Source organism: Arachis hypogaea, chromosome 15, assembly GCF_003086295.3.
Source record: "Arachis hypogaea cultivar Tifrunner chromosome 15, arahy.Tifrunner.gnm2.J5K5, whole genome shotgun sequence".
In the NCBI taxonomy this organism is placed as follows: Eukaryota; Viridiplantae; Streptophyta; class Magnoliopsida; order Fabales; family Fabaceae; genus Arachis; species Arachis hypogaea.
In genome coordinates this window covers 79,876,281-79,885,234 of record NC_092050.1, presented here as the reverse complement: position 1 = coordinate 79,885,234, position 8,954 = coordinate 79,876,281, and the positions used below count along the sequence as shown (strand labels likewise).

At 36.5% G+C, this 8,954-nt stretch overlaps 1 long non-coding RNA gene across 1 annotated transcript; it reads left to right on the top strand.

The window, feature by feature from the left end:
- The first annotated feature begins 1,120 nt into the window (after positions 1-1,120).
- On the top strand, positions 1,121-5,030 carry LOC112750267 (uncharacterized). The gene is made up of 3 exons (XR_003175586.3): positions 1,121-1,689; positions 1,807-2,013; positions 4,770-5,030. It is a non-coding gene; the product is annotated as an uncharacterized lncRNA (long non-coding RNA).
- Positions 5,031-8,954: the final 3,924 nt, after the last annotated feature.

The following is an 8,954-nucleotide window of genomic DNA, read 5'->3' as shown; positions in this document are numbered from 1 at the left end:
GGGATGATTTGGTGAATAAATTCCTATCTAATTTCTATCCACCTCAGAGGATCATCAGGTTGAAGACGAAAGTGCAAATATTCACTCAAATGGATGGGGAATCATTGTATGAGGCATGGGAAAGATACAAAGCTCTGATTAGGAAATGTCCACCTGAGATGTTCAGTGAATGGGATAGACTTCAAAATTTCTATGAAAGGTTAACTCTAAAGTCTCAAGAGTCCCTGGATTACTCTGCAGGAGGCTCGCTGTAACATCCCGCATTTTTGAAAATCTAATTATAAATAAATTATGATTTTATCTTATTAAGTTTAAACTTTATAATTTTAGAAATTATTTTGTTAGAAATAATTAAATAGATTCGGAGATAGTTTTATTTCGAATCAATTAATATTTTTAAGTAATCTAATTATAATGGAATATTTTGTATAATTTTAGTAATTGAAAAATAAAAAAAAGAATTGTATAATTTAATTTAAGTAACTATATCCTGAAAAAAAAAGTTACGATTTATTTTATTAATTTGATATCTTATTTTATAAATTAATTAATTAATAGTAATTAAATTAGTTTTATTAATATTTGGAGTTTAAGTTGATTAATATTCTTATGTAATTTTTATAATTGGTTATTTCAAATGCTTTGGAAATAAAATTTAGTAATGAAAGTATTATATAATTTAATTTAGGTAATTTCTAATATGAATGAATTATGGTTTATTTTATTAGTTTGAACTTTTAGAGATTAATTTATTAGGAATGATTAAATGGATTTTTATAAATACTTTAAGTTTAAGTAATTTTATTATAATTAGATATTTTGTAAATTGAAATTAAAGTTTCGGTGATAGAAAAATAATAAAAAGTTATATCATTTAATTTAACTAATTAGTATTGAGTTTAAACTTTATTTTATAAAAATGTGATTAATATGTTTATTTTATAATTTAAATTAGAAATAATTAATTTCACTTAGTCATATGTTGATAAATAATGTTCTTATATATTTTTAATAGAGTATATTTAATTTTAAAATTACTCTACTCTTCAATTTTATCAAAATATCTATTCATATCTATCTATATTCTTTTATAAAATCCTAATTTTAACCCTAATATCACAAATTCCTAATTTATAACCTAAATTCCTAAATCTACAATCAGAAAGGGAAAGAAAGGGCACGGGGAGCTTAAGGGGGGAAAACAGATGGGAAGAAAGAAGGAAACAGAGAGCAGAGGGAGAGGGTGACGGAACAGAGAAGAAGAGGGAGAAGTGGGTCGTCATCGGGGAGGGAGGAGACTGCCGCCGTCGTGAGCCATCACTGCGCGCTGCCGTCAAGTACACGGACCAGAGGGAGACGCGAGCAGTGACTGAGAGGAAGCTCCGTCCTCGTCGCCGTTCCATAGTCGCTGTTGAAGCTAACCTCGTTGTCGTCGAATCGTCGCTGCTGAACCGCTGCTGTGCCGCCATCAAGTCTGAGTTGAGGAAAGGAGACGTGGAGTTAGCGTCGCCCAGAGAGAAACGCGAATGGCGAGGCGAAGCAGAACGCATGGTGGGAAGGCTTTCCTTGCCACTGCAACCGCCGGAATCATGAACCAAGGTGGAGGAGAAGGCCGTCTTCCCCGTTGCTGCTATAATCGTCTGTGCTGCTGCCGGTGCTTCATTGTTCTGTTATTCCTTTCTAATTCTTGTAAGATATTCTTGTTCTGAACCTCCACTTGACGTTCTTGTTTATTCCACTGCCATTTTATTAGCCTTACTCTTGTTCCAATTTAATTTAGCCCCTGTTCCATCCCTGAATTTCCAGAATTATTACTCTACCCAATATGAATTCATTGTTTTGCTCACTATCGTGGCCAACTCGCGTTGCTGCTGCCCTGTCAAAGCTGTTGTGAGTGTTGCTAACATTGGCGGATAAGGGATGAAGGAGCTGCTGCATTTTGGGTGTAGCCCAACCAGTCATCACGCCACAATTCCGTCTTCAGTTTCGGTTTCTATGAAATTCGACATTGAGGTAGGGGGTTTAAAACGATTTCAATTTAAGAATGCCTACAACGTTTATTGAATAACTGCAAATAGATTTAATAGCTGTGAGTAACTGATTGATTATGTGAGTATTGAATTATGACTGAAATTGTGATTGGAATGGTTGAAATTGTGATTTGGAATAGTTGATTGGTGATATTGATTGATTATGTGGATTGGGAATTGTTTGATGACTTATTGTTGAGAATTACTGAATTTTAATGGGTTATGCTGGATTTGTTGCCGTTGAGTTGTTATTTGGTATATTGTAATGTTAATGAACTTGGTTGGTGGTTGATTTGGGATTGGTTTTGACGGGTTTTGAAGGGTTGGATTTTGAATACTAAATAGATTGCTGAAAATCTGATTTTTGAAATTAAAAGGTGACTTTGGAAGTGAATCAGTTATTCAACGATAATCGAAATGATATAAGAGCAAAGGCTGAGTAAAGTATAATAAAAGTTGTTGTTGGGACTCAATTTTGAGAAGTTTGAATTAATTATAGAACTAGTTATGATTTTTCAAAGTTAAAATGTAAAACTTGATTTTCTGCATTATTTTTAAAGGAAGCCGGAAACTTTGAAAAACTATAACTATTTCTGTGATTATCGGAATTGCGTGGGACCAAGTCCGGATTGAGCTTGGGGATATAAGAAACTGGACTGATGAATTTGAGACTTTTTCACTAAGTTTATAATTTATGGCGAATTTTTTAATCATGGATGTCAAAACTGGTTTTTCTGCAGAACGTTTAACGCAGCAGCAACTTGATTCCAATATTGGAAATTCCGCAGTTTGAATTTTGAAATGGAACCAATTTTAAATAAAACTTTATTCCTTTATTTTAATGCCGTAAAATTTCAGAACAATTGGACTTGTAGTTTTAAAGATATGAATTTTTGAAGGATGATGCATTATGCAGAAAAAGCCAGATTCTGTTTCCTTAAATTAGTAACTTTGGGAGTTTATAACTTTTGATCCTGGATAGATATTGAGATGCAACCAATTGAAGGTGAAAATTAAGTATGTTTAGTATATGTGATTTAAATTTCAGGATTTTCCATGTTTTAATAAGTCTGTTATGGGACTTGGAATAGGTTGTGTTCAATGATTTGTAAAACAGAATTCTGCAGAAAATTACCTAACTTCCAAGCTACATAACTCCTTCATTAAAAATGGTATGACCCTGGAACCAATTGAGAAAGAAATTTGGATGAGTTATGTTTAACCACATTAATTTTGAAGTTAGTTGGATTTAATTTGGATTTTATATGAAATTTCAAATGTTGTATGGTGCTGCTGTCTTCTGGTTTTAAAACACTGCAGAACAGTCACGGTTTTGCTTATATTCCCGAAGCTATAGTCAGCAAAAAATTATGATTTTTGATTTAATAGAAAGCTTAATCCGAGACGGTCGCATGGATATAAAGTTTGCACAATTCCAAATTCATTTGATATTTTAAAAATAAAATGGAAATCAGGCTGCCAAGTTGTGTTGGTAATTATTTTGGATATGGAATTTAAGAAATAGATTTTCTATTATCAAATGTTGTTGAGAATATATGGCTGTGGCAAATGCTGAAAGAGGCTGATGAATTGTTGAGAAAGAAGGAACCCGTAAGGGTGGATAAGTCCTATTTTTAAAGGAGATTATGTCCAAATTTTTATAAAAAATATAAGGACTTAATCAAAATAAATATTCAAGGCTTATTTAATAATAATAACTTCAATGATTCTTTTAAGAAAAGAATATTTGATTTATGAGATTGTTGGCAAGGGCGTGGGTCTAGTCCCGCTTGCTCAGTGCGTAAACCATTGTGCAGGGATGGTGGTTTTGTCCCGCCTGCAGTGAGGACGGTGGTTTTATCCCGCTCACGTATTGATAAATTGTTCAGCAAGGACGGTGGTGTGATCCCACTTGCATATTGTTTTATGTACCCAGTAAGGATGGTGGTTTAATCCCGCTTACTGTGGAGGCAAGGACGGTGGTTTAATCCCGCTTGCGTGTTCCGGGCAAGGATGGTGGTTTAATTCCCGCTTGTCTATGGAACCTACGGATAAGGATGGTGGTCTAATCCCGCTTATCCGAGTCGGGTCTGGCAACATAACCGACGCGTGAGCTCATGGCCAGTAGGATAGGCATGCATCATATGCATCTATGTGACATTGTTTGGGTGTGTATATTGTAATTGGTTTGCCTAAGTGAATAAATCTGTTTAACTGCTAGTTGCTATACTTGATGTAATTGCTCTTGATTGTGTTTGAACCTCATTACTTGTGTTTGTAACTGATTGGCTGGATTGTGGTGAATTGCTTGGGCCTGAGGCCATGACTGGTTTGTGTTGGAAGTCTAGTTCTGTATAAAGTATCTGACTGGTTCAGCATAGACTTAATGAACCTATGCTTGGAGTAGGATGATCATTTATACCGCGTAGGTAACTTCTTTTATGTTATGGTCTAGTAAGGTATGAAAAATCAAACTGGTTCAGCATAGACTTAATGAACCTATGACTGGGACAGGTTGGTCATTCATACAGTCTAGGGAACTTTTAAAAGTTTTACAAGAAAAATATGGATTTAGGATATTGAGTAATTAACTAATGCTTTTAAAGAAAGTTAGTTTCCTTTTAGATGTCTATGAATGTAGTTAACTATTTGTGCTTTATTCTTTACTTTCACGGCATTCTCGACCTCTACTGAGAACATGTGGTTTGGTTCTCACCCCCAAATTTTCCACCCTTTCAGCGACAGGTTTGAAGACACAATTTGAAGCTGCGAGCGATCAGTAGGCTTTCTTTATGGTTTTAATTGCTTTCATAGAATTCCCTCGCTCTTGTCCTTTGAGATTTTATTTTACATAGAGGGGTAGGTTTAGTATATTGTATTTGAGTTTTATTTGGTCTCTTTTGTATAAGAATTATTATCAATAATATTTATGTGATTATTATTATTTGTGAATGTTTGAATTATGACTTTAATGAATAAAAAAAACAAAATTTTTTGACATTTTCTTAAAACTGAAACGCGGACTCGATACAAAGGCTCGATAATTAAGTAGTTAATACTAGAGAAGGTTACGTAATGTTCTTTCTAGTGGAAATACCCTGACTTAAGCAAGGTATTTTGCTGGACGGGACGTTACACTCGCTACAATTGATGAAGACAGCCGAGGAAGCCTAGAATCTCATAGACATGGTGGCAAATAACCAATACTTCTATGCTCATCAGAGGCAATGCCAACCCGTTCAAAAGAAGGGAGTGTTGGAATTAGAAGGAGTAAACACGATCTTGGCACAAAACAAGTTGATGCACTAACAAATCCAGCAACAAATAGAAATGATGGCTAAGAGAATAGATGGCCTCCAACTAGCTTCAGTGAGCACAACAAATCAACCTTCACTTGAATAGGGTCAAGATGAAGCGAGCAATGTTGAGCAGCAACAAGAACAGGTTTGATAAACCCATATTTTATGATGTATTTTGTGCTTAGTTTGAGTGATTTATTCAATCCTTCACCCACTTATTCATGTTAATTGCATGGTTTTACTTTCCCTTCCTTATTATGTGATGTATGTGAAAAACATGTTTCCTATGCTTTAAAATTAATTATTTCAATCACCTTTATTTCCATTCGATGCCGTGATTAGTGTGTTGAGTAGTTTCAGATCTTCTAAGGCAGGAATGACTCAAAGGATGGAAAGGAAACATACAAAAATGGAAGGGAAGCGCAAAATGGAGTCCTTCAAGAAATTTATATCCACGCGATCGCATGGACGACGCGATCGCATGCCAAGCGCGAATCAGCAGCGACGCGGCCGCATGACTGACGCGACCGCGCGCCTTAAGCAGAACGCATATGACGCGGCCGCATGACTGACGCGACCGCGTGGCAAGGAAAAGCTCCGAATGACGCGACCGCGTGACCCACGCGGACGCGTGACAGAGGCTACGCACCAGAAATTGCAGAAAACGCTCATAGCGAATTCTGAAGCCCTTTTTGGCCCAAATCCAAGTCCAGAAGGCATAGACCAGAGGTTATGAAGTGAAGGAATGCATCCATTCAAGGGAGAGCTCGCCAATTACTACTTCTCATGTTTTAGATCTAGTTTTGAGAGAGGTTCTCTCCTCTCTCTCTCTTAAGATTAGGATTTAGGACTTCTCTTAGTTTTAGGAGTAACTCTCAATCCCAGGTTCTTTATTTTTATTTATTCTTCCAATTTAGTTTATGAACTCTTCATGTTAGATTACAATTTCACTTATTAATGTTATTTGAGGTATTTCAATTCATGATTGGTTTCTTTAATTTATGTTATTGTTGCTTTACATCTGAAGGCATTTTTATTCCAGCAGTTTTACTTTTTCCTCTTTTGGTTTTGGTTAAGAAAGCAGTAACTCAGGAGTTATCTTATCTCAACATAATTGATAACTGTTATCTTTGCTAATTGAATTGAACTTCAATAATCCCAACCTTTTCTTAGGAAATAAATAGGATTTGAAGATCAAGCCAATTAGTCCCTTGACTTTCCTTTGCTTTAGTAAAGGTTGACTAAGTGGAATTAAGATTCGACTTTCATTGTTGTTGATAAGAATAACTAAGCCTGGACTTCCAATTTCTCATACCTTGCCAAAAGTTTGCTTTACAGTATTTGTTTATTTATTTTAATTGCTATTTAAATCAACTGTCATATTTGTCCCTCATTCTTAAAACCCCCAATTCTACAATCTTCATAACCGATAATAAGAACATACTTCCCTGCAGTTCCTTGAGAAGACGACTCGAGGTTTGAATACTTTGGTTATCAATTTTTAAGGGGTTTGTTACTTGTGACAACCAAAACGTTTGTACGATGGGATTTCTGTTGGTTTAGAGACTATATCTACAACGTGAATGTTTTTATGAAATTCTTTACTGGCAAAAATCACAACGTCAAAATGGCGCCGTTGCCGGGAAACTGCTAACGTGTGCCTTATTATTGGTTATTGTACATATTTTTCTTTTACTTGTTTATTTATTTCTATTTTTCCTTTTTAATTTTATTTGTTACTATGAACTCTCACCTCTCTCGCTTTGAGTTTGGTTCTAACTTTGTTGAAGGAAATAGAAGTTACAGCAGGAATATGCATCAAGGTCAGACCAATCAAGGATGGATGGAGCCAAGAGGATCTAATCAACCCTTTAGGCAACAACACCCTCCAAGATATCATGGACAACGACCATTCTACAATGCATACTCAGCTGATAGATATGGTGGACAACCTTGTAACTACCAACAAGCCCCACCCCGTGCCCATAGACCAACCTCTCAACTTAACCTCGAACCGCCCCACTCACAAGCTTCTCTTCACCATTCGCCACCGTATGATCCTTTCCTACCCCAGTTCCAACCCAATCACTCCCAAGCACCACCACTTCCCTATGTCTCATGTCCAAATCCATCACCCCGAGAATCAGAGGTTTGCCTCAAGGCAACAGTAAATAAACTTCAAGCAACTATTTGACAATTGGAGCAAGCAGTAATTCAATTAGTTTCTAGACGCACGAACATTCAAGGACCAACCACAGCCCCATGTGGACAATCTAATGAAGAGCGTAGCATGAAGGAGATATTAGAAACTCCAGTGGACAAGACGGAGCAGGAATTCGTACTCGAACAATTATATATATATATATATATATATATATATATATATATATATATATATATATATATGCTGTCATTGTACAAGAAGAAGAGTTGGTTGAGGATCTAGGAGATGCTGAACCTCCATGGGAATCCAGAGCTGAGGAGAACTCCGTCAAGGACCTTACAGTTAATGCTAAGGAGGATATTACACAATCCCCAAGGCAAGTCATTTATGAAGAACTAGACGGAATAACCCAGGACACAAATTCCCTTGATAATGATAGTCGCAAGTCAAGCTCTCTTAGTAATGAACTTGCATCCGCAAGTGAATTCTCTGAGATCGAAGAATGTTCCCCAAATGAATACGAAGATGATGCAGAGGTAGATTTCTCTCAACCTCCCATCTATGACTCAAGTGATGAGGAAGACATAGAAGACTTTGACCAGGACTCAGATGCATTTGAAGAACCTTACAAGGAAGTGGAGGAATTCACAGAAGAACACAAGGGAGTAGAACTCACAGAACCGTTGGAATCACCTACCCCAAGGCCATTACCGCCTAATACAAGCTTCAAGTGGGTACAATACTTAACCTTTAACTTTACTTATTCACTTGAATATGGTTTACTTGAAACAGATGGCCAGCTTAGAGCTCTATGCGGCTTTAAGAGTAAGAGGGAAATGGCTCGTGCTCAGAGCTAGTGTACAAGGTTCAATAAGGTTCCACACTTCAATTTGAAGTGCACGGATTGGTATCAAGCTCAATTGAATGGATCTCGGAAAATGTTTGGTCACTATGGTGAGAATCTACTTTCTAAATCGCCCGAATGGAAAAATATAGATCAAGACGGAGGCGAATTTAGATCCAAGGCTTGGGATCCTGGAATCTATTCTAACATTCGTCACCCTGGAAGCCTGAAAATCTGTTTGAAGCTGCTCAGAAGCTTCACATGCCTAGTTTGGGACCCCGGAGGCTATTGGCATTCCAAGCACTGGTGGAGATTTCTGGATGAATTTAAACACAAGCCACCATAACAGGAAGCTCTTCAAATGTCCAACTTAAGGACTTTAACTAAAAGTGCTAGGTGGGAGACAACCCACGGTGGTATGATCGTTCCTTTTGCAATTTTAATTTTATTTAGTTTTGTTTGTTTTTGAATTTTATTTTATTTTATTGAACCTGGAATCATGCACAGCATTTACATCAAGCACTGCATTCTGCATATTGCATTCCGCATTTTGCATATAAAAAAAAGAAAAAAAGGGTGCGCGACGCGGCCGCATCACTCATGCGATCGCGTCAAAT